At 51.5% G+C, this 24,833-nt stretch overlaps 1 protein-coding gene across 2 annotated transcripts in view; it reads left to right on the top strand.

Moving 5' to 3' along the window:
- RALY (RALY heterogeneous nuclear ribonucleoprotein) overlaps positions 1–24,833 on the top strand; it is a 116,881-nt gene that overhangs the window by 37,348 nt on the left and 54,700 nt on the right. Inside the window, exon 2 of one of the 2 annotated variants that reach the window (XM_048321669.1) lies at positions 3,332–3,416. The gene's annotated coding sequence lies outside the window, so the exon portion shown is untranslated. Of the gene's footprint in view, positions 1–3,331; positions 3,417–15,556; positions 15,580–24,833 lie in introns of those variants that run through there. The other variant, XM_048321668.1, reaches the window with a different exon arrangement.

Raw genomic sequence — 24,833 nt, 5'->3', positions numbered from 1 at the left:
ATTTCAATAAATCCACGGTGTTACAGATAACATCTGGAGAAGCACAAAGGGCAGGGACCTCTGCTCTGATGCTTCAGGCCTCTCTTTCCCAGGAGGAACACTCAAGCTTCCAGCTGAGCCACTCTACCTTTGGCGTGAAGTCAAATGGTTTGGTTTCTCCAGGATTCCTGCCAGTCTCTCCCAGTGTCTCCCAGTGCTCAGGGGTCATGCTCACCCCCTGGGTTTTTGCCCAGGCTGGGGCACTATCAGATCCAAGCTCCCAGCTCACATGGAAAGCTGGAGAAGTTCTCAGCGCAGAGGGACACATGTGAGGATTCTGATTTGGGGCTTCTTCAGATGGAAAAGCCTCAGCCACAGAAGCTGTTTTGGGAAGGCTTGAGCCCACTGAGCTGCCTTGAACTCCATTGGAGACTCCCCAGCAGCTCAGAAGATGAACTCCAGGTTTCCCTTTCCTTACAACGAGGAGCATAATGCATCCATAAGCTCTCCTTGCCCTTCTTTGACTCTGCTCTCTGCAGGTCATCTGAAACCCTGAGCATTAAAGGGATTTATCACATTGCTCCTCCTGGTGCTGGAGCACAGAGAGAGGGGCTGGGAGACCCGAGGGAGAGCAGAAACCCTCTCCCACCTGACTCAGCTCCCAAGGCAGACATCAGCACCTTGATGTCTCTTGATCAGGGACAGGAAGGACCCCAGGGAATGGCTGGAGCCGTGTCAGGGAGGTTTAGGTTGGGTATCAGGATCACCTGAACCTTGGCTGTGCTGATGATTTTCCCTTCTCCCTCCTTGACTCCAGCACCAGCCCTGCCCCACAATTTCAGGGACCATTGCTGGGACCATTTCAGGGGCCATTCTCTTCCTTTCAAACCCCTTGGCTTCCCTGAGATGCCATTTCTCTTTACCCGTTTCAAAAGTCAATTTGTCAGAGAAGTTTGAGGGGAGAGAGCAAGAGAGAACCCAAAGGGAACAGGAGTTTGGAAGTTGCACCACCTGATTCTCTCTGAGGCACACTGCTTGTGTCAGCCTTTTTTATGGACATGCAGAGCTGGTGCTATCTCACACCTGCTCCACACTTGTTCTTAAATGACACATAATTATGATAGGCACTGCAAAGATGGAGCTTTATCCCCAACTAAATGGCATTTCGTGTCTTCCATCTCCTGCCCCAGCTGAGGAGCAAAGCCCTGGAGAGCAAGATCTTTAACGAAGTAGGAGGCGCCTGCGAAATTAAAGGTGAGCTTGTTTGCTAGAAGAAAATCAGTGCTGATTCCTGGTATTTCCAGAACAGTGGGCTTGTGTGTGATGCCCTGGGAGTGTTTTCAGGTGGCTGGAAGTGCTGATGGCAGGATCCCAGGTCAGATGCCAGAGCATTCCATGTGGGATAGCTGCTGCTCAGAGGTGTCTGGATGCCGCTCCAGCACTGGGATTTACTTTTGCTCTTTCCTTTTCCTGGAGTCCCCAGTTGATCCTGGTGTCAGTGGCACAGCCCAGGGGAGGGAGAGAGGCAGCCCTGGCCCCATGTGTCCATCCTGCAGCCCTTTGGCTGAGCAGGAAGGGCACTTCTTGGAAACCCCCCCCAAAAAAACCCATCTTCTTACAAGTCTCTGCCCTCAGCAGTGGGTATGGAATCGTGGCTTTAGGGAGGTGAGGAGGTGTTTTTGTCAGGATGTGATGCTGGGCTGACACTCACTGTGCTGTGTTGGACACCACACTCCAACCCCACGGCTGTTCTGGGCACGTTCCCTTTGCTGCTCCATCGAAGTTTAGCCCAGTGTGTGGAGTCCCTGCCCCAGGGATGAGTCCTGGGTTCTGAAGGGTCTGTGATAAATCTTAGTCAGTATCTGCACTGTTCCATCCCTTCTTCCCTCCCCCAGCTCCCTCGGAATGCCATCCAGCCCCGTGATTTATTGCCCTTCAGTGCGTTTCATTTGCTCTTGGAGAACTTCTGTTTAATTTTTATGCCCGTTATCATTCAGGGGGAGAAGGGAAAGGCTTGGGGAGCCCAGAGTGAAAATAAACCAGCACATTTCAGTGCAGTTACTTTGTTCAAAAGATGCTGTGTTCTGGCAGAGTGCTTGCCTCCATTCTCCTTCACTTTTGCATTGTGGGTTGAAGTAATTCTACAAAAATCATGGGATGGGGCACTCGATGGATCAACTCCAGCCTTGCAAGGGCTGGGCTCAGCTGCTTTTGCTGCCCGAATTCCATAGGACTTGCACAGTAAAGGGGAATTCAGTGTAAGAGCAGGGAATGGCCTTAAACTGAAGGAGAGTAGATTTTGGTTAGAGATTAGGCCCTGGCACAGGGTGCCCAGAGCAGCTGTGGCTGCCCCTGGATCCCTGGCAGTGCCCAAGGCCAGGCTGGACATTGGGGCTTGGAGCAGTCTGGGATAGTGGAAGGTGTCCTTTTTTCAGCTCCCTTGATTTTGCTCTTGGTGAGGTTTTTCTGTGGCACCTCTTGGCTGCTTTCACTCCAGGTTGTCAGTCAACTTCTTAGACCTCACCCAGGTGTAACTTAACATCCTTAGGGGCACAAAGGGCTGAGCATCCATGCTCTGCACCCTTCCCTGTGAGGAGCAGCACTGGACACCCTGTCTGGACCAACACTGCTGCTCCAGGAGCTTCTGCCTGGGGGTGCTGAGGGTGACCCAGTCAAGAAATGCCTTAGAAAGTCCTGCAGTTTCCACTTCTGAATCCTGGGTATGGTCCCACCTGGCACATCTCTCATGCTGGGCAGGTCAGCCAGGTATGTCAGCCATGGCAGGGAAAGGAAAACACCTTAATTTGAAGTTCCAGGGGGATTCGGGGCATCTCGGGGGATGCAGGGGAACTGATTTAAAGCACAACATTTCAATTCCATCAAGGAATAGTTTCAAGTTGGCCCAACCCAAAGTAAAATCTTCAGTTTCAAAAGCACATTTTCCAAATATTAAATAAATAAATAAACAAAACTATGAAAAAGTTTTGCTCTGGGATATTTCACTTTGAAGAAACTCTGTTTTTTCCCTGAGCAAATCCCAGCCATCGTGACCAAAAATCCCTGCCTGCCTCTATCCTTGTTCTCTGCCAGCATTAACCTGATGAAGCAGTTTTTGTGGGATTTCTGGTGCCTGAGCCAGCCTGAACCACCCCCCCAGTGCTCAGCCCTGGGAACATAACCACCTCTGTCTGCTCCGCTTCCAGCTCCGTGCTAAGCAGCTCAGAGTCTTAGCTCAGAAAGTCCCGGCTCTGATCCTTGCAGACAGCAGCAGCTTTGCTTTCCGGCACTGCACACCCTCACAGAAAGTCGTGGATTATCTGCTTACCCTCCCTCCATGTCCTGGTTCCTGCAGGGTGAAGAAGCACAGAGAGGAGCTGCGCCTGCTCCCGCTCTGGGAACGGGGAGAGCGACAAAGCCCAAGTGCCCAGCCAGCCCTGGTGAGTGACCGTGTCTCCGTGTGCTCTTGGATGTGAGGAGTGGTGGGGGAGATGCCTGTGATTCCCAGCTGTGGGACTCAGCAGTGGGATTTGGGGCAGGAGAGGTACAGCTGCTTTCGTTCTGGGATCGGTCTGAGGATTCCTCCCTTGGAGGCTGCTGGGAGAGGCTGATTTTCCCTCCCCCTGGCCTGGTGTGGGTGTTCAGGGAGTCAGAGGTTGATGGATTTGCTGAGCACCTGCCCCTGTCCCTGGTGCTGTTGGGGATGGAATCGGGAGCACTTTAACCGCAGGCAGGTGGTGGAGTCCCCACCCCTGGAGGTGTCCCGGGAAAGTCTGGATGTGGCACCCAGTGCCACGGTCTGGTTGACAAGGTGGTGTTGGGTCAGAGGCTGGACCCAGTGATCTCAAAGGTCTGTCCCAGCCTAATTCTATGGTTCTGTGAGTCTGTTATTACACCCTGTGGGTTGTTCTGGACACGGGTTTGGGCATGTCTGCATTTTAGATTCACTGCTTGTGGTGCTTCTCAAAGTTCTGTCTGCAGTTTGTCACGGTGGAGGTGAAAACAAGAATGACTCGTGAGTAAGCTGGAGGTGGACTCTGCTCCTGACTCCCCTGTGCACATCCCAGAGCAAGGGGGTGGAAGTGCTGCCTGTGGGGAAGGCTGTGCTTGGGGCAGGCGAGGTGCAGAGCTGGTGTGTGGGGGCTGGGTGTGCCCAGAGTTTGGTCAAACCTCTGGTGTTGCCTCTGCACAGGGGGAGCAGAGCAGGCAGCCCCTGGCACATGGGCTGGGAGGAAACATTCCCGTGGTATTTCCTGGAGCACCAGCACGATGGGACTGTGTTTGTCAGTGCTCAGGCCAGGACGGAGGAGTTCCTCATCCCCAAAGGGTACGGGGGTGTCCTCAGGCCACAGTTTAGGAAGATAACCAACTCCAAATGCCAGCAGACTGTCAGGACATGAGTTTAACATCCCCCAGACCTAGCTTGGCCAGGGGGGCTGAGCTGAAAGCACCTCTGTGAAGAAGAGGTTTTATGGAGGGATGGGAAGGGATTTAGGAACAGGTCCAGTGGCAGCATGACCTAAGGGTTGGGAAATGCTGGCCTGGGAATGACTGTGGCTGTTGGAAACTTGCTGTGCTTCCTGAGCAGTGAGGTCAGGGAGGGCTGGAGCTGGGAGGGCTCTGCCTGCTCTGCTGGGAGTTTTGTTGAGGTGAGAATGGATTAGCAGGGATTAAAACCTCGAGTTTGCTTCAGCAGAGGGTGAAGATTTCAGGGTGTCCTCGTTCTGTGCTCAACTCATGGCAGGAAGATGCAGCAGTGTAAAGTTTTCAACAGTGGATTTTCTCTTCCAGTTCCTGGGCAGATGGATGAAAGCAGAAATTACAGATTAACAGGGTGGTTAAGGAAGGGACCTTAAAAACCATCCAGTTCCACCCCCTGCCATGAACAGGGACACCTTCCACTATCCCAGCTTGCTCCAAGCCCCGTCCAAGCTGGCCTTGGGCACTTCCAGGGACGGGGTTCTCAGTTTCCAGTTCAGCAGGGTTTGCAGAGCTCACATTTTAATTGGTATCACGGTTGGAGTTTTACTTTGGAACTTGCAGAGAAGAAAGGAAAAATAAATGTGATCAGATAAAAGTTCTTATCACAGAGGCAGGAGCTCTGCTGTTGTGTGATGGACCCCCAGAGATACCACACACAGTAAATAAGGATCTTAGTTGGAAGTCTAATCCAGGAAACTCCAAATAACAGCAGGGAAAAGATTCACTGAACTTCTTCAAATCAAAATGAGGCAGTGGAGGGAGAAAGGGAACTTGGGTTTCATCAGATTTGTCCAAAACCATTTTCTGTTCCAGCTTAGTGTACCTGCCCGTGGTGGTAGGGAGGATATTTTGACACAAAATATTCTGGCACACAGATATGTTGAACAAATGACCTGGCTAAAAACCCTTTTGTGCATGACTAAGACAGCTCCTGTACCCTAATTCCATAGACCAGAATTTAACTCAGCAAATGAAATTGCAGGATTTGGCAGCATTGAAGAAATACATGTTTTTTACTTCGAAGATACTTTTATTAAGAACACTGCAAGAAATTTTTCCAAGTTTTGTTTTGGCTGTTGGCATATCCACTAGAGTTTTAAAGTGTGGACCCTTCTTTTTGTACAAGGTACTTGCTGTAAGGGGAGGAAGTCTTTTATCCAACAAGTTCTTCCCTTTCTCAGGACTCCTGAGCCCCTGAACACTGCTGGCTGATCAGTTGCTCTTTCATTTTTCACTTCTGCCTGCACTTACTGGTGGCACACAGAATAAAGGTTGATTCCAGAAGGAGCTGCAGAGCTCCCTGTTCCTTGGGAAATATATCAGTGGGGAAATATCTGTCATTCAGGCAATGGGAGAAGAACACAGAGAGCGACTGGAGAACAAGGAAGGCTGATGAAAATGCCCATTACTCCAGGAATGCAGGGAAATTGTTGGAAATAGCTGGTACTGAGTCCATCCTTACAGGGCTGGGAGTGCCCCGTAATGAGAGGGCACAGAGCATCCTTAGGTGGCTCAGCAAAAACGGGATGGCTGAAATTTCCTGGCTGTCTCAGAAGAAGCCCAGGGTGGAGGGGGCCAGCAGGGCTCTGAGCACAGATAAATCCAGACTCTAATCACCTGCTCAGGTTGTTACCAGCTCGGGCAGTTCCTGTCCTGCCAGGATTAGGGGGGCCCTGGCGGCCCTTTAAGCTACGATCTGTGTGACCTTCTTAGCACCCCGTGGGCCAAGGAAGGAAGCGATGTAACAGGTTCTTAATTTAGAGAGCACCAGGTCAGGAGGAGGTTGCAGATCCTGGAACCCAGTGGGGGCAGGAGCTGGGAAGGGCTGCAGGACGTGACCCTTACAGGGCTCGTGGTCAAGCCTAAAAAAAGCCAAACTCTGGGATTGAGTTCCCCTCTGTGCCTAAGGTGCCTCTGTCAAGGGATGGGTGGTTGGATCACTCAGGTTGGAACTCATTCCAGAGGCCCCACAGGTGTCGTGAACCATCAGAAACCATCAGGCTGCGGAGGACATGAGCAGAAATTCCCCCCAAAACACACTCTCCCCAGTCTTTATCTGCTGTAAAAAACCTCACAGACACAGTTAAAGCTCACATTCTGAGTAGGCTCCCTGGAAGGACTGCCCTTGTCTGTGCTGGGAATGCTCTCATGGCTCGTGCAGTACTTGGGCGTGGTTGGCTGGAGGATGTTCCCAAGGGTCTGGGAGAGGTTTTGGCTGGGACAGGTTCACTCTTGTCCTGTGGGAGTGAGCTGTGGAGCCCACCTGGCAAAGGCAGGGTGGGAGGAGAGCTCTCCTCACACAGAGATGCCGGTCCCTGACCACTCTCTGCAGGGAAGCAGGTGAGTTTTGGGATGTTCTTGGCACAGTCTGTAGTGAAAGCAAAGCGCAGAATCCCACAATGGCTTGGTGTGGAAGGGACCTTAAAGCCCATCCAGTGCCACCCCTGCCATGGGCAGGGACACCTTCCACTGTCCCAGGCTGCTCCAAGCCCCCTCCAAGCTAGCCTTGGACGCTCCCAGCATGAGGGGTTGTTTTGTTTGAGGATGATTAGGGGTCATTTAGTGTTCCCACACACCAGGAGTGGGGTCTGCAGGCTCAGCTCTGAGTGTTGTCCAGGGGTGGAGCCATCCCCTCCCTGTGCCCCCACTGCCTGGGGGAGCTGAGCTGAGCTGGGCTGGCTGGGAGCTGGGACCCAGGCAGTCTCAGCAAGGATCAGGTTTTCCAGTGAGAGCCAAGTCCTGACACACTGAGCTGCCATTTTTGATGCTGAAGCCTTAGGAGCGGGACACTGGATGAGTGAGGGAAGAGGAGCTGCTAATTAACCCATTACAAACACCCTTGTGGCTCTGTCCCTGGGCTTACTGGGGCTTGGAAATAAGCAAATGAACTGCAAATGAACTGCCTGAAGCTCTCAGCTGCTCTTCCCAGGCAATAGGAGAGATGCCAAGTGATGGATGCAGGACAGGACCCTCCTGCTCAGGACCTTGATGGTGAGTGGAAGGTTGTGTGGCTCAACAGGAATCTGGGAAGAGCAGAGTACTGGGTGTTATTTAAGGGATGTAAGGCTGAACAGAAAATCAGCAGAATCATGTTTGATTCCTCAGACATGAGTTCCCCCAGCAAACACAATGCAGTGCTTTGCACCACACCTGCTTTGGGATGGAAAACCTGGAGAAAGCACAGAAACTCGAGCACATGTGGAACTGTAAACCTGTACATTCAGGCAAAGCTATGCTCAAAGAAAGCCATGGGTTAAAATAACACCTATCCAATGATTCATCTCTAGAGCTGAGATGGTTTTCTGTGATCAACCCAAATGTTTGATTCTTTGAAGAGCTGAGCAAGCAGATCATAATGAACACTCAGTTTTCTGCAAATCTTGATCTTATTGAAATATGATATCGATTTAAATTATCTGACTGGGGGATTTTTGGTTTTCCTTTTTCACTCCTGGATTTCCTTTTCGAATTCATCTGTTTCTCAGAGCTTCTCAAGACTTGGAGGTTAATTCAGCTTAAGGTAGTGTGTGAATGAAAAATGTAAAATCTTTTCCCAAATAACTGCTTGTGCAAACACCAGACAGATGATAGCACGAGTCCCTTCTTCTGCCATGGCTGTGCTCAAACTTTGGGTGAAAGTGAAGTGGCAGAACATCCTCTCCTGACTGGGTGCAGCTTTCTGGCTGCATTCCTGAGTTCTGGAGCTGGAATGTGAGTCAGAAAGGAGGGAGTCAAAGGGGTGCCTTAAAATGAAGGTACAAAAATAGATCTCCCTGCACGTCTTTTCTCAGCTTCCCCTTACAAGGGTGTATTGATGTGTGCTGGATGGGATATGATGGCTCTGGCCTTGGCAGATGCATCAGCCACAATGTGTGAGCATGGATTTTAGGGGTTTTTTTAAGGAGACAAATAAGGGTTAGCAGGAAATGCAGAAAAGGTAAACAGTGAGGTGGCCACAGTCCTTCATCTGTAGGAATCCAGGCCTGAGATTTGCTTCCAGCTCGGCCTGAACTGGAGATTTCAGGAAATGAGCCAAAAAGTTGCTTATTTTGCCATTTCATCATTAGATGTGCTGCTTCCGTGAGGCACTGACCTTTCACAGGCAGTGCTGTGACAAAAGATGTGGGGAAGCCTCCGGGACCTTGTGCTGCCTGGAGAGGTTGGGCTGTGCCATCCAGAGGATGGGAGATGATGCCACAAGCCCTGTGTTTATGATGAGCTGTCTGAGGTAGGGTGTTGGGGTTTTTTTCTGCTAAAATCCTTTCTTTTTAGTTTCTTCCTGAGAGTGGAGGTTCCATTGGAAAAACAGGGTCAGTGGATCAGTGGGGCTGGCCTTGGGATGTGCTGGGCAAGCTCGGAGGACTGATGTGGGTCCCCAGCTTTCCTCTGGTAGGTGAACTCTGTAGAGGCTCCCCAGGGAATGGGCACGGCCCCGAGGCTGCCAGAGCTCCAGGAGCATTTGGACAGCGCTGCCAGGGATGCCCAGGGTGGGGTTGCTGGGGTGTCTGTGCAGGGCCAGGAGCTGGGCTGGATGATCCTGTGGGTCCCTTCCAGCTCAGGACATTCCATGATTCTTTGGGACAAACACTTGATCATGGGCTGTTCCCACCCCCCTTCCCAGGGGAGAGATGCAAAGGGACCAGGGCAGCCTTGGTCTCTTGCCTGTTTTTCCTGTTGTACTGGGGGAAAAGCCTTGTAATCAAACCTTGTTCCATTCCCCTACACCTATCCCTAAAAGCCTGGCCTTGCTGTGCTGTGTGGAGCCAGGACACCTGCACCCTGTTCACCTTCCATGGGTTATCTCCCCAGAGAATCTTGGAATCATTACGGTGGGAAAGGACCTCCAAGATCACCAAGTTCAACCCTTAACTCAGCACTGCCAAGCTCATCACTAACCATGTCCCCAAGTGCCACATCCACATGTTTTTTGGATACTTCCATGGATGGTGACTCCACCACTGCCCTGGGCAGCCTCTTCTGATGCCTGACCACCCTTTTAATGAAGAAATTTCCCCCCATATCCAATCTGAATCCCCCCTGGCACAACTTGAGGCCTTTTTCTCTTGTCCTGTCCCTTGTTTCCTGGGCAGAGCCCAGGGAGTTGTGGAGAGCCAGAAGAACCCCCCTCCTTTCCCCTCTCTTTACATCACAGCTTCCCTGAGCCTGTCTCTGCTGCCTGTTAGGAGTGGCGTGCAATGAACCATCCCTCAGCTTCCCACAGTTCTGGTCCGAAGCCAAGGAGAAGTTTGTCAGGGCAGGGAGAGGTTTGTGGGCCACTGAGCTTTCTCTGCTGTTGTTAATTATCCATCACTTCTTGCCCTACTTTCCCTCCAAGCCTTCCCTGCCTGCTCAGTGTCTGCTGGGGCTCGGCAGAGTCCCTGTGCTTCTCTGGGCTGGGTGGCTCAGCCCCACAGAGATGTTCTGAATCTGTTCCTTGTCCGACTTTGCCTGTCACTGTCTGTGCCTTGATCTTCCTTGTACCTAGATCCAAAAAGTCTGCTTCATTCTTTTTTTTTTTTTTTCCCCCATTTGCTTGTCACAGCTTTGAATGCCTTTATTATTCCTTCTTCCCTCCTCTGGCAGAGGTGTCTCTGCTTATAATCTTCTTAGCACTGAGGCAGCCTGTTCATTTCAAAGAAAGCTGCTTTAAAGGCAGGTGTGAGCCAGACTTGGCCGATTCTTTCTTTTCCCCTGTGGCTTGAAGGGCCTGAAAATATTCCTGTAATCATTTCACAGAATCCCAGAATGGTTTGGGTTGGAAGGGAGCTTAAAGCTCCTCTCATTCCACCCCTGCCACGGCAGGAACACCTTCCACTGTCCCAGGTGATTCAGGGAATGGGCTGCAGGGCTTTGGGCTGGCCCCATGCAGCTCTTGGGTGATGGGCCCAGGACACAAATGGGACTTCAGGCAAGTTCCCCATGCTCGAGGGAGGTGCCTGAGCTGTTCTCTCTCCACCCAGGCCTTGTCCAGCCCTGGCTCTCCCAGTGCATGGCACTGCTGTGTTCACAGTGCAGCAGCTCCGTGTCCAAGGGCTCAGCCCAGGGCAGTCCTGGAGGGAAGCAGGGTGTCCCCCTGTGCACTCACACCTGCCATTCAAGCCCTGATGGCCGCTGGACCAGCAGGGATGTGGATGTGAGGCTGTGCTTGTCCTGTGGCCTCACCCAAATGCTGCCTGTCCCACCAGCCTGCAGAAGGCAGTGGGATGCATCCACCCCATGGATGGGCCAAACTGGGCTGCAGCAGCCAGGGCTGGTGAATTCTGCTCAGGAGCTGGGGGATGCCTGCAGGGATGGCTGCAGGGAGCCTGGGGGTGCATTTGGGAGAGCCAGGGGGGAGTCCTGGGGGCAGCCAGCTCCAGTCTGCCCTGCCCAGCCCTTCCCTGTGTCAGTGCAGACAGTGGGGAACACACCCAGGGAAAATGCCCCACCCTGCAGCAGCCCCGTGGCCCTCCCGTGGGGCAGAGGGGCAGGAGACAGCAGCAGGCAGATGGAGGGACTCAGCACCCTGCTGCATTTTGGCTACAGAAGCCAAGGAGTGAAGTTTGCTATGCCAGCACCTCCTTCTGCAGGAGATTTCTTTTCTTCTCCGATGCTTTGCTGCTTCTCAGAGTCTGGAAATGCATCTGTGTTGTTCACCTGACCCTTCCATGCGGTCACAGCCTTTACAGCCTCTGCCTTGGCTCCTATTACACTTCCCAAAGCCTCTTCATTGCCTGGCTCCTCTAATCTCTCCAGAAGCACCCATGTTTTATGCCTTGGTTATGCCTCCCTTCCTTTTAATTAATTTTTTACAGTGCCTTGCTCGTCGCCATTGCCCTTTTTGATTTAATTTATTGCTCACTAGCCATCACAGCACTTGGGCAAGCCTTTAATTTATCTCTTCCTGTGTTCCGTGCCCCCCCTCTGTCCTCTCCCAATATTGATTTCTCCAGTTTGATTTCACCCTGCGCTTTCCAGCGTCATCTCCCACCCTTCCCTCCCACTCAGAACTGCTTGGATGATTCCCCCCCCCATTAGTGACCTTGCTGCATTGTAATTCCTGGCCTAACAGGGCTGGGATTGCTGCTTGTTGCATCCCCCACTTCCTTGGGCTTGGCTTCCACCCCAAATGTCTCAAAATTAACTCTGGCTGATTCCCATCCCATTGCTGTGCTAAGGTAAAGGTCCTTTCCCAGATGGAAGGGCCTGATGGCCATGACCTGGTGTAGCTTCTCTGCTGAGTTTCCTTCAGGCAGGGAGGTGTTCCAGGGACAGGGATGGGTCAGACTTCACTTGGTTCCAGCTCTGAGCAAGGAGGGAAGTCTGTGCTCCCAGCAGCTCTTTGTTCCTGCCATTATCCTGGAGATGAGGAGGTGCAGCCAAACCTGCCCTGGGGAGGCCTAGCTGCCCCCAGCCCAGCTCTCCCGCTGCTCTGGAGCTTTTTCCTGCTCTGCATTTAAACTGTGAGGAAACTGTGGAAGGAAAGAGGGATTAATTACTTTTCTTCTGCCTTTTAGCTGCCCTGTGGCTGCCACAGTCCAGCTCCCCAGAGCTCAGACAAAGAGGGAACCCCCAGATTTGCTTCATGGCTGTGAGGAATTGAGGGCTTTTATTGGCCACCATAAATGGTCCATTTGCTTAGAGAGCAGTCCCTGCCATTACCACAACGGCTTTGGAAAGCACAGTACTGCAGAGACTCAGGTTGTTTTGTCATCTGTGGCCATGTGATTTGTCAGCTGAGCCCAGAAGTGGGAAAGGGGTCAGAGGATGGGAACCATATGTTTGTTAAAAACACACAGCAAGGCAAGATCATGAGCTGTTACCTGCTCTCCTGTAGAACAGGCACAAAACACAGCAGGCTGAGGCTCAAAATAGTGGTTATCTACATAGTTCCCTGTTCCTGCTAAAAAATACTTTGGTTAGAGCTGTGCTTGTATATGGGATTTCCATTTTCATGGGATATTGTGTCACCGAGCTGGTTCTGTCTGATGGAGGACCAGGCTGTATAAAGGGGGTTGAAACTGTCTTTGGCAATGGACATGGTTGGATATCATGCCTTTGGATATTGGGAAAAGGTTCTTCTCCCAGAGGGCACTGCCCAGGCTCCCCAGGGAATGGGCACGGCCCTGAGGCTGCCAGAGCTCCAGGAGCTCTCAGGGATGCCCTGGGTGGGGTTGTTGGGGTGTCTGTGCAGGGCCAGGAGCTGGACTGGATGAGCCCTGTGGATCATCCCTCCCAGCTCAGGGATATTCCATGATCCTATCATTCCACCTCCTGACTCCCAGGGCATCAAAGTGGTAATCCCTTGAGTGTAACAGCCCTGGGATATTATCACCTTATGGAAAATGAGGGAATACAAAGGGCACTGCATGGGTCATGTAAAGTTTTGAAGATCTCAGGCAGACTCAGAGGAGCCAAGGGAACATTGCTGGTTTAATTGGTGGCTGGTTATAAATACTTGTAGTTCCACAGTGGGGTATTGGCATGGTTAGATTTGGTTAGGGAATAAAATGTGGGAACTGTAGGATTGAAATGCCCATGTCCTGGAGGAGCTGGCTGCTGCACTCAGCAGAGGTGTGTAGGAAACCTGGGAACATTGACTTGATTCTATTAACTCTCTTTTAATCTTTTCTCTTCCTCGTTCTCCCTATTTCCCATTCTCCCCTCTTCAGCTGAGTTTGGCACTGCAGCTAGGATCACCCTCTAACTCCTGAAGGTAGGTCAGTTCCCTGATGCTGCCAGGGAAATCTGTAGGTGTCTGTGAGGTGCTGGCCCTTTTTCCAAATTAAGAAGCTCTCCTTGTCCATCTTTGACAACTTTTACCAATGCATGAGAAAAGGAGAGCTGCTCCCTTCTCCCTCTGTCTCCAGATCCAGAAATACCCTTTTTTCATGGAGGAACAGCCCCCCATCCTACCCACCCTTACCTTACCCTGCTTTTTACAAAGGTGTGGAGTGATAGGAAAAAGGGGAGAGGCTTTAAGCTTAAGGAGGTCAGGGATAGATGGGATATTGGGAGGGAATTCTTCCCTGTGAGGGTGGGGAGGCCCTGGCACAGGGTGCCCAGAGAAGCTGTGGCTGCCCCTGGATCCCTGGAAGTGCCCAAGGCCAGCTTGGACGGGGCTTGGAGCAGCCTGGGACAGTGGAAGGTGTCCCTGCCCATGGCAGGGGGTGGAACAAGAGGAGCTTTAAGGCCTCTTCCAGCACAAACGCTTCAAGCATTCCATGGTAGAGCAGTTTGCAGCACTTTGGGAGGATTTGTTTCCCAACTGTCAAAGGAAACTTTTAAAGAAGCTAGAGACCTTTTTTGGGGGGTCAGTCAGTGACACAGTTTGAGATTCAAAGTGAGACTGCAACTTGAGCAAACTCCAGAACTGGAGAGGAAAACTCTGCTTTACTGCTAGACCTCAAAGAGGGGATCCTGCTCTATTTCTTGTGAAGATTGTTTGGAGACAGTAACTGACAGACAAGGATGTGTTCGGATCTGTTTGGATAATTTATCTTCCATTGTGAATTGTGGTTCTTTTGTGAAACACCCCAGGCCCCTCCAAGTGGTGATTGATTCAATCCATCTGCCTTCCCCTGAGAATGACATCTCTTCCCCTCTCCGTGGGCTCTCTGCAAACAAGGAGCTATAAATAAACACCAATATCTCTGTTTGCAGGGGGTGGAAAACTGCACTGGAGCTTTGCCTTTGTACTTGTAAATAAAAATGGGCAGGTAGGAGATGCTCCAAGCCAAAGCCAGGCAGAAATTGGGAGCACACATAGATGCTGCTTTGTGGCACATGAAATCTGCAGAACTGTAAAATCAGGTGATATTATTTTGTAATTTGAGGGAAAAGTGTGTAAGGGGTGGAGAGTTTTTGATACGGACCCAGCCGAGTCTTTTAGTGAACTTTTTCTTTCTCATGCTCACAAGCAGAGAAGAAATGCTGGAGTTTGTAGTGCTGGGAGGTCAAGGTTTGATGGGCTGGCAGAAGTGATGCACTGGGAGGGGGTGGAGGAAGCTGCACTTGCCTTTCCTGGCTGTGGAAAGTCTGCTGAGACCCATCTGCAAGGAGATTTGGGGAAAAACCTTCTTGTAGGGTCCTGGTGCCTGGGTGGTGCCTCTGGTGCCCTGTGTGATGCAGGGAGGAATTAAGGGCTGGACATGGTGTAGCAGCATTCATTGGAGCTGCTGGAAAGCTGATGAGCAATGTAAAATTTGGCTGGATTTTGGCTCCAGGACTCTGTGGTGAAGGAATTCCCGTAGGTACAGCTCACAGGCACACTCGGTGTGGGAAGCGTGTCCAGAGATGGGAACAGAGCTGGGAAAGGAGCCCCAGGAGTGACTGAGGGAGCTGGGGAAGGGGCTCAGCCTGGAGAAAAGGGGGCTCAGGGGGGACCTTGTGGCTCTGCACAACTCCCTGACAGGAGGGGACAGCCGGGGGGGTCGGGCTCTGCTCCCAGGGAACAGGGACAGGAGGAGAGGGAACGGCCTCAGGCTGGGCCAGGGGAGGTTGAGATTGGATATTGGATATTTCCTTCCCTGAAAGGGTGGTCAGGCATTGGAACAGGGCAGTGGTGGAGTCCCCATCCCTGGAGGTGTTCAAAAAATGTCCTTGGGGATGTGGGTTAGGGGTGGGCTGGACAGTGCTGGGTTAATTAATGGTTGGACTCATGGATCTTAAAGGGCTTCTCCAACCTTAATGATTCCATGGTTCAGTGAGCCTGAAGGATGAGTCCATGGGGGTTGTCCTGCTCAGAGCCAGCTGCAGAGTCCCTGGTGCTCAGATAAGAGCTGTTCTGTCACTCTACAGGGCAGTTTTTCTAAGAGGAATGACCCCAGAAAATAGTCCCTGGGCTTTTCTCTACAGTGGTGCCATTTCTTCCTCCTGAGCATTTTTCCTCAGAGCTGTCTCCTTGGTGAGCTGTGATCCATAGATCAGGAGCTCCATCCTAGAGCCACATGTGGAGAGAAAATCCTTCACCATCTCTTACCGACATCGATGGAATCTCGACAGAAAACCCAGCCCCAGGAGGGGCTCTGCCAGCTGCTCTCTGCTGCCCTTTCCATCCTGCCTTCTAAACTCCCATCCAGGGAGGGATGTCCCAGCTCTGGCCACAGGGATCCAGCTGGTCTCAGCCCTTCCTGCACACTGGTGAGTGTCCTTGGACAGCCCTGCTCTGGGGCCAGCACAGCTCCTCAAATGTAAGGAGAAGTGTCCAGTGTCAGCACTGGAAACCATTCCTGAAAGGAGGACGGGAAGTGGAGATGGAGCTCCTGCCTCTGGCCCTTCCTGGGAGCCCCCTGCAGAGCTGGGGGGGAGCAGGGAGTGTCCTGAGGGCTGATCCCAAGGTCCCTCCACCCTGAAAGCCTCTGCTGGGACTGGTGCTGCAGCAGCCCCAAGGGTGCATGAGGTCTGAGATCATGGAATCATGAATGGTTTTGGAAGGGACTTTAAAGCTCATCCAGTCCCACCCCCTGCCATGGGCAGGGACACCTTCCACTATCCCAGGCTGCTCTAAGCCCTGTCCAGCCTGGCCTTGGACACTTCCAGGGATCCACGGGCAGCCACAGCTTCTCTGGGCACCCTGTGCCAGGGCCTCAGCACCCTCCCAGGGAACAATTCCTTCCCAATATCCCATCCATCCCTGCCCTCTGGCAGTGGGAGGGCATTCCCTCTTGTCCTGGCACTCCATCCCTTGTCCCAAAAAAAGCTCTCTTGGAGCCCCTTTAGGCTCTGGAAGGGGCTCTAAGGCCTCCCTGGAGCCTTCTCCTCTCCAGGTGAACACTCCCAGCATTCCCAGCCTTTCCCAGAGCAGAGAAGCTGCAGCCCTTGGAGCATCTCCGTGGCCTCCTTGCCACTTGTTCTATCAGCTCCATTTTCTTCATGCCCTGGGGGCCCCAGGGCTGGAGGCAGCTCCGCAGGTGGGGTCCCACCTGAGCAGAGCGGAGGAGGAGAATCCCCTCCCTTGAGGTGACCGTGAGCTGCCATTGCCATTGCGACAGAAGTAGGGCACTGCTGCACCTCAGACCACTTCTGATGGGCTCAGTGAGTCCTTCTCACATGGGAACTTCCTCTCTCCCTCAGTGCCCGTGCTCTGCCTCACCTCATTTCACTATTTCCAGAGTGCCTGCAACAGTCCTGCAGTCCCTCGGGATGTTTGTCCTTCTTTGCCTTCATCTTCTGCATCCTCTGTGTGTGCTCCAGTGCCAGGGCTGCTGTGCTGGTGCAGAGCAGCTGTTCCCAAACTGGGATAACATCCCCCTGCATTCAGCTGACTTGCATTTCCTCCTTACCCTTGGTATTAATCCCAAACTTGCAGAATCACCAGGTATTAGGATTTGATAGAGACACTGCTCTTTGTGTGGCGAGACAGCTGATGGAAGTCTTTGTACTGCAGGTGGTGAGCTGCCAATCCATCTAAAGCCAGGCTGTATTAGCACTCTGATATCAGAAATATCCCTCCTGATAGCAGGAAATCTGCTTGGGGAAGCAGAGTGCCCTGCCTTTGTGCCTGGGCTCGTATGTGTGCCCTGCCTCGCTGGCTCCATCCGAATCTGCCAAGTCTGGCACATCCAGAATGCCTCCCGTGGATCTGGATATTGCTGTGAAAGGAAAAGAGAGGACAGCATCCCATTTCCAAAAATGTCAGGCTGCAAGGGAGGAGGCAGGAGGAGGGCCGGGGCTGAGGGAGCTGTTTTGGGGTGTATTTGCAGGACTGGGGGCACTCAGGAAGTGACACCCACCCAACAGAGGTGCTCACTCCTTGTTCCTCCACCCTCTCCCATATTCTTCTTCCATGCTCATCCTCTCCCTTCCCTGGTGTGAGACAAGGCCATGACCCTGTGGTCATTGTAGGGTCCTGAGCCTCCCCATGGCTCAGGGATGCCATATCCAGATCCTTTGCCAGGGCTGTGAAAGGGATGCATGGATGTCTGAAGTGTGATTTGGGCTGGTAACTACACCACTGGTATTTAATACCAAAAACCTACCTTCTGTTGGGCCACTTCCATTTTTCAGTCCTAGGAATAATCAGAACAGTAGGCAGGAAACAAAATGCATCATTGATAAAATGAAACTCTTGGGGTTATGGTGGGCAATAACGTTTGCAGGAAATCCTTTTCCCCTTTTCTTACTCTAATTCTCCACAGTGACCAGGCTGGTTTTCCCACCTGGTTCCAAAGAGCAAACACAGCTTAGTTCAAGGTAAACCCTGCTATCCCTCCAGGATCCATCATTCCCTTGCCCTGTCCCAGATCCATCACTTGTCTGGTGTTTCCAGCCAGGTGCCCAGCTGAGACGAAGGGCTGGGAAGGAGGGATGGGCTGCTCTAAAAACCCCAGCTGTGATGATGGAGCAGCATTCCATGTGGTGAGAGCGGTCTGGGCAGAGCAGGCAGTGGATAAATATGGAATATATTCTATGAAGTAACTTGGTGATTCCCAATTAATACCCTAATTGCCCCTTTTTTTAATTATTGACTCCAAAATTACTGAGCTGAGTTGCAAATGCTGCAGAATATAAAAAGGAAGAAAGGACTTTTTATTGATATTTTGGAATTACAAATTATGTTTGTTGTGAAAAAATGAGAAACCATCTGTTTAATTGGTCGTAGGATGCAATTTGTGAGCACTTAGGTAAGAAAAATACAGCTATCTAGGGGATCGTTAAAGATCCCTTTCCTCTGAGTCAGCAAAGCTCAGAGCTGGGGAGGAGACAGATCTATATTCCATAAAATTCAGAGTAACAAGGAGCTCTGTCCGAGGGATTGCTCTTGGCAGGGAGAGAGGTGCTGGCTTGGGTGGGATGGACAGACAGGAAGAGAAGGTTTGGGGGCTCAAAAAGAGAAAGAAGAGGGTCTCCTGGCTAAGGTGGCTTGATCCTATTTCATATTCCCTGCTGGAATGTGGGGCAAGCCCCCTGGGTCACAGGAAGTTTCTGGCTGCAAACAGAAAAAAAAAAACCCCTGGGATTCTTCTAATGGCTTTTAGAGGACAGAGGGTAGATTTAGATGGGATTTTGGGAGAGAATTCATCCCTGTGAAGGTGGGCAGGCCCTGGCACAGGGTGCCCAGAGCAGCTGTGGCTGCCCCTGGATCCCTGGCAGTGTCCAAGGCCAGGTTGGACAGGGCTGGGAGGGAATGTGATGCCGGTGTCATTCCCACAAAGCCCTTGGAAAAACAGCACTGGGAGCTTGCTGTTGCAGGCAGATTCGTTAACAGCAGTAATCAGAAGTGAAGCCTGTACTGCAGGTGGCAGAAGCCTCTGGAGATTCAAGATCACATTCGGACTGAGAAAGGCTCTGATCTCACTCACTGGATGAAGGACAGGATTTGGCACAGGATTTCTTTGTGGAGAAGGACATCGGGGCTGTCTGGTGCCATCATTTTCCATCGTCAAGGGGGAGAAGGGAGATGCTGAGGGGGTGGATGGCACTGAACTGAGGGGATGTGGGGAAGCAGGCAGGGAGAGCCCAGGGAAAGGCATGCAGGGATAGAGACCTGGATCTCGTGGCTGCTGTCCCCTCTGCAGGCTTTTCCTCCTTGTGTCTCCTCACCTAGAGCCTCCTGTGTGCCCTGTGGGTCTGGCAGCTCCTGCCTGCAGCTCCTGCCTGCCCTGCATCCCCCCTGGAAGCATCTCTGTGGCCTGCTAAATGTGATGGCAGATCAGGTGTCTGCCATCCCTGCCCCACCTCGTCACCATCTCCTGTCCTGGTGCCAGTGAAGCTGATGCTGGCTTGGACACCCTCATGCTCACCAGGTGTAGGTCTTGTAGCACCAGCAGGGCAGACCTGTGCCACCCCAAGCTTTGCAGTCCCCCCTGGCTCTCTGCTGGCCCCCGGGCTCTGAGCCTGCTGTGCTTTTAAGGGCTTGGAACTGCACAAGGAATGGTGGTGTTGGAGCAGGGCAAAATTATAGAATCTGGAATGGTTTGGGTTGGAAGGGACCTTAATGATTATCCCATTCCACCCCCTGCTGTGGGCAGGGACACCTTCCACTATCCCAGGTTGCTCCAAGCCCCATCCAAGCTGGCCTTGGACACTGCCAGGGATCCAGGGGCAGCCACACCTGCTCTGGGCACCCTGTAGGTTGCTCACCCTGTAGGAAAGGTCCAAGTTCCAGCCGTCCCTGTGTTCCTGTGCCATGGCCAGCATGGGAGAGGCCACCAGGCACTCTGCAAAGAGGTGATGGAAGGAGAGATTGCTCCTGGTCTGCACTGGGATGCTGCTCTCACAGTGCTTTTCCTCACTGGAAAAGGTTTTGCAGCTTGGGGACCCGTTTCCCCCTTTGGACTCCCCATTTTCCTGCTCCTTCAGGCTATTCCTGCCTCTGTCTGGCTCAGAAACTTTGTCCCCCTGACCCTGCAGCCCACCCTCAGCCAGGGCTGTGCCACCCACTCCAGTTTTTATCGTGCCACAGCTGGGCGGTGTTAAACCTTCACCGTCCCACTGCAGCACCTTGGAAACACCACCATTTACGGGAATTCCTCCCCCCAGGGCTGAGCTCGAGTTGAGGAGCAACTGTAAATCCCTCCTGTAGGTTTTTTTTTTTCTTTTCTATTTGTTTTACCCAGATCTAATCAATGCTATAAAGGGCAAAGCAGCAGTTTTGTTTATTTATCACGGGGAGCAGCACAGCAAATAGTCCAGCACTTGGCAGTTTGCTGACCAATGCTCCCGATAATCAGCATTCTTCAGGCTCTTTGCAGGGAAGTCCTGTGGAGTGGGGATACATCAATAATGCCACGATCACAGAATTTGATGGGAAGGCCACCTTTTGTAGATTTCATAGCTCTCCATAGCAATGGCGTCGGGGATTCTGTTCTACAGAAGACAAATGAAAAAGGTGAGTTTTAATTCAAGTTTTTTAGGTTAAAAATTCCTTTTTCAGTGCAAATTGACATAGAATCATAGAATCACAGAGTGGTTTGGGTTGATAGAGACCTCAAAGGTCATAGAATTGTGGAATATTTGGGTTGGAAAGGACCTAAAAGCTCATCCCATCCCACCCCCTGCCATGGGCAGGGACACGTTCCACTATCCCAGGGTGCTCCAAGCTGGCCCCGGACACTTCCAGGGATGGGGCAAATGTCACAGAAAGTTTTTTATTTTGGAGTTGTCATGCTTTTAGTAAGAAGAATGAAAGCTGTAACCTTTACTGAGAAACAGAAAATTGTAACTCTTGAGTTTTAATCTAAGAAGAGGGGGCCACAGTTGATCAATTTTTCTGTAAGCTTTGTGATTTCATTGCACAAATTTCATGGCAAACCCTTTCCCCTCCCTTTCCAGCTGCTCTCCAGCACTGTCAGGGGGTAATTTTCTGATAGAAGAGAGAGGATTCCTTAGCAAAGCCCCACTCCCTGCTGCAGGCGCTGTGTCCCTCTCCCAGAGACCTGAGAATTCTACTCCAGGGAATTCCAGGGAAGCCTCGTGCATCTCATTTGGCTGGATCTCTTTTCCCAGCACATTCTGCTTCCCCAAGGGCAACATTTTCTTCCAAGCCCTTCCAGACCAGCGTGGGCTGCCGGAGATAAGGGTGACAAATTGGCACACGGGGAATAAACTTGGATCTTGGAATAAACTTGGGTCCTTGAATGCCATATCCAGCCTTTCCTGGGGTGAAACACAACCAGGGCTCAGCACCTGGGCAGGTCACAGCTTACTAAATGTCCTCCTTAAGACGCTGAAAGCATTTGCCTTGGTTCCCTGACAGGGATGGTTCACCCTGTCCCCTCCATCCTCAGTGCCAGTCCCTGTCCCAAAAGCCTTGCTCCTCAGCCACTCCCTATTTTCACCTCCTGATCAGCAGTAATTGCTTGATCTCTGGGATTGCTGAGCTGGAGTTTTCCCTGGACCCCAAATAGAAGTTTTCATGCTCTGTGGCAGGGCAGGATGCCCTGAGGAGCCTGATGTGGTGCCCAAATCCAGCAGGTGAGAGGAGCAGGGGCAGGGCTCACACCCCGCTCACCCCGCAGCCAGCGCATGCAAGGAGGACCCTGGATTGCAGCACGAGGGTCTCACCCCTGCAGCTCCCAGATCAGTGCCGTGGTTTGTGCAGCAGCTGCTGTCAGTAAAGTGTGTGGATGAGCCTCATTAGCGCTGCCTTACGAGTGCAGTTGAGTGTAATTGTTCGCTGTGCTTAAAAACCAGAACCAGGGGGAATTGCTGAAACACGGAATTTTAAAAGAAACATAAAGATTTAGTTAGAAGGTCAGCTGTGCTGAATTTAGTTAGAAGGGAGTTTAGGATTGGTTAGAATTAATTAAAAGTTAGTTAAGAAGAGCTGGACCTGAAATAAGCTTTAAGATGTAAGTAACTGATTGCTAAATAACTGATTACCTTCGCTTCTATGTTTGTTTAGCTGTGCTTAGGATGAGAAACAGAAACATTGATAAGTAGATCTAAAGAAATGTAGACAATTACCAATTTTCCCCGCCTGAGAACCTATTCAGAAGTCATGGAGAGGAACTGGAAGGTCACCAAAAGTAATTTGTATTGTGAAAACTCAGGAAGGCAGAAAGGTCAAATCGAGGAAGGCTATTTTTACTTCATCTTCGAGACCACTGACCCAATTCAGAGAGCACTCTACGCATGCTTAATGACATATAAGCTCATTTCCATACGAAGCGGAGAATAAGAGGTGTTAATGTTATAAATATGCATTTGTATTTTAGATATTCATAACTTCTGTGGATAAATAGACTCTGTATTGGCTTGTACCTTTGCACTGCCTGTCAGGGAGCTATCCCACGCAGCTGCCCGGTGCTGGAATAAACATACGCTTTCTAACTCTAAACTGTTAGGGAGTCTTTGTCCGTCTCAGTTGGGTGTTGGTATTAGATCCATACCCATATTTTGGTAATTCACTGCCAGGATATATTCTCCGGGTGTGAAATGCGGGAAATAACGGAGCTGGGGGCTGGAGCTGGTGTTTAGAGCAGTGTACGGAAAGCAGAGCTGGGATTTAGGGGGGCAAATGAAGCATTTCACCTGGTGCTGCACTTTGACACAGACAGGCGGGGTCTTCCAGCTGCTTCTGCCAAGGGTGTGGCTCAGAGCCCCATGGCAGAGGGGGTGGGCTGGGCATGGATTCCCAAATCTGAGCATCCCACAGCAAGCTGGCATCTCCCACGAGTGCAGTGTTAACCTGCTGCCTCTGACCAGCAGGAGGGATCCCTGGGGATGGATTTCCTTAAGAAGAAGCCTGGAGGGTCTGGGAGGTGTTGGGATCAGCCTATCACTGTCATTCCACCGCTGTTTGTGCCTCCTGGTGCTCGCTCCCAGTCCAGCCCAGCACGGAGCCTGGGAACCTGAGCGTGATTAAAGTGTCTCTTTCAGACAGAAATGCAGTTAAGATGTCAACAGTCAGACTCCCCTGCCCCCCTTGTCACTTGTGCCAGTGGTTAATCATCTCCCTGCTATAATTTGTGCCCTTTATCTCATTTGAATTGGTCGGCCTCCAGCTTGCAGCCATTATTCCTGTTGTGTCTTTACCCTTTTGATTAAAGAGCCCTTTGGTATCCGGTATTGTCTGCAGATGAAGGTTCTTGCACACAGTAATCACATCACCTTCCCATATCCCTTTTGATAAGCTAAACAGAACAAAGTCTTTAATTTTCTCTTTGTCACGCATTTTCTTCCACCCCTGAATCATCTGTGGGGCTGAATGCTGTACTCTCTAATTTTTTTTTTTTTAACCTGTGGAATTTAGATCTTGAATTGAGTGTCTCAGTTGTCAAATTGGAGGTGCAAAAGTCCGGCCAAGCCTCAAGCCCTGAGTTTAGAGACTGACCCATGCCCTGGACCTCACTCTCCTGTGGATGCTTGTCAAGCAGGAAGCCCCAAAGCCTGGGATTTAGGATCTCTGCTCTGGAGCCAGGCTGGGAGAGCTGGGGTGTTCACCTGGAGAAGAGAAGGCTCCAGGGGGACCTTAGAGCCCCTTCCAGGGCCTAAAGGGGCTCCAGGAGAGTGAGTTTGGACAAGGGATGGAGGACAGGACACAGGGAATGCCCTCCCACTGCCAGAGGGCGGGGCTGGATGGGATCTTGGGAGGGAATCCTTCCCTGTGAGGGTGGGGAGGCCCTGGCACAGGGTGCCCAGAGAAGCTGTGGCTGCCCCTGGATCCCTGGCAGTGTCCAAGGCCAGGCTGGACGGGGCTTGGAGCAGCCTGGGATAGTGGAAGATGTCCCTGCCCATGGCAGGGGTGGAATGGGATGAGCTTTAAGGTTCCTTGAATCCAAACCATTCTGGGATTCCTTCTGTGGTTTACCACACAAGACACCCAGCAGCCCTCAGAGCAGGAGTGTGACTCTGCACAGAGCAGTTCTCAGCAAGGTGTCTGACCTGGTGCCTCCCCAGATGCTCCAGATGGATCCCATTAACCCCTTCTGGGAAGGCAGCTCAGGGTCAGGCCAAAGGCAGGTGCACACAGGGTTCATGTGGGTCTGAAGTTCGTTTCTCCAAGCCTTGCTCCTGGTGCCTTCCTGGCATGACTCCCTTCGCTGAGGACACCTCCAGCTCTGCTTGGCCATTTGGCTTTCTGATCCTCCTATCAGAACATGCAGAAGAGAAAAAGAGACACCTAAAGGGACTCAGTTTTGTGAAACTTTGCTGGAATTCCCAGCACAGCTGTTGGCTGCTTCCTGGCTCCCCCAGCTTGGTCCGTACAGGTGAAGAACCCGGGGAAGTGAACTGCAGGAGGCAGCTCTCCCTATAGCAGATGGAAATCTGGGATACCCTCTTGAAATCAGACAAGCTGAAGTCATTGAGGATCAAGCCCTGTAATCAATATTCCTGTCACTGTCTCGGAGCCATTCCAGCAATGGTGCATCCTCATTTCCTTGCAGCAAACCTTGCAGTCGACCCAAAGAGGGGTTATATTTGCATAGTCCTCACTTTCTTTTATCGCTCTCTCATGTTTTTTGAAAGCTTGGATATCTGAAGCACTTAGCTCTGCGTTGAGTGTCTCATTAAATTGCAGAACCCTGCTTTTCTAGGCTCTGTTAATTAAGCACTTGATTGAAAGTCTAAATCTGAAGGCTTGGGTATTGACTCCAGCTTTGCTAACCTGAGGTGATCTGTTCAGTGTAGTTACAGCTTGCCCAGCCAGTTTCTGAATGTCCTTCCCCCTGCTCTCCCCAGGCATCCCAGATTGCTGCAAACCCTGGTGTTTCCACTGCGTTGGCTGGAAAGTCTCTAAGATTTATTTTAGCTCTTGAGCTCTGCTGTCACTGGAGTTTGCTGCTGCAGTTGTTGGTTAATAAAGACTGCCTGGCCATTTAGCAGGCAGCTGTTAATGACCACCAAGGATTTTGGCCTGGATGCTCGAGCAGCCTGTCAGTTTTGTTGCTTTATTCTTAAATTTTATAGACTATTTCATGTATTTGCGTAACCAGCAGCCTCCCTCCAGA

Source organism: Corvus hawaiiensis, chromosome 17 (genome assembly GCF_020740725.1).
Source record: "Corvus hawaiiensis isolate bCorHaw1 chromosome 17, bCorHaw1.pri.cur, whole genome shotgun sequence".
In the NCBI taxonomy this organism is placed as follows: Eukaryota; Metazoa; Chordata; class Aves; order Passeriformes; family Corvidae; genus Corvus; species Corvus hawaiiensis.
This window is presented reverse-complemented; position numbering and strand designations above follow the sequence as displayed.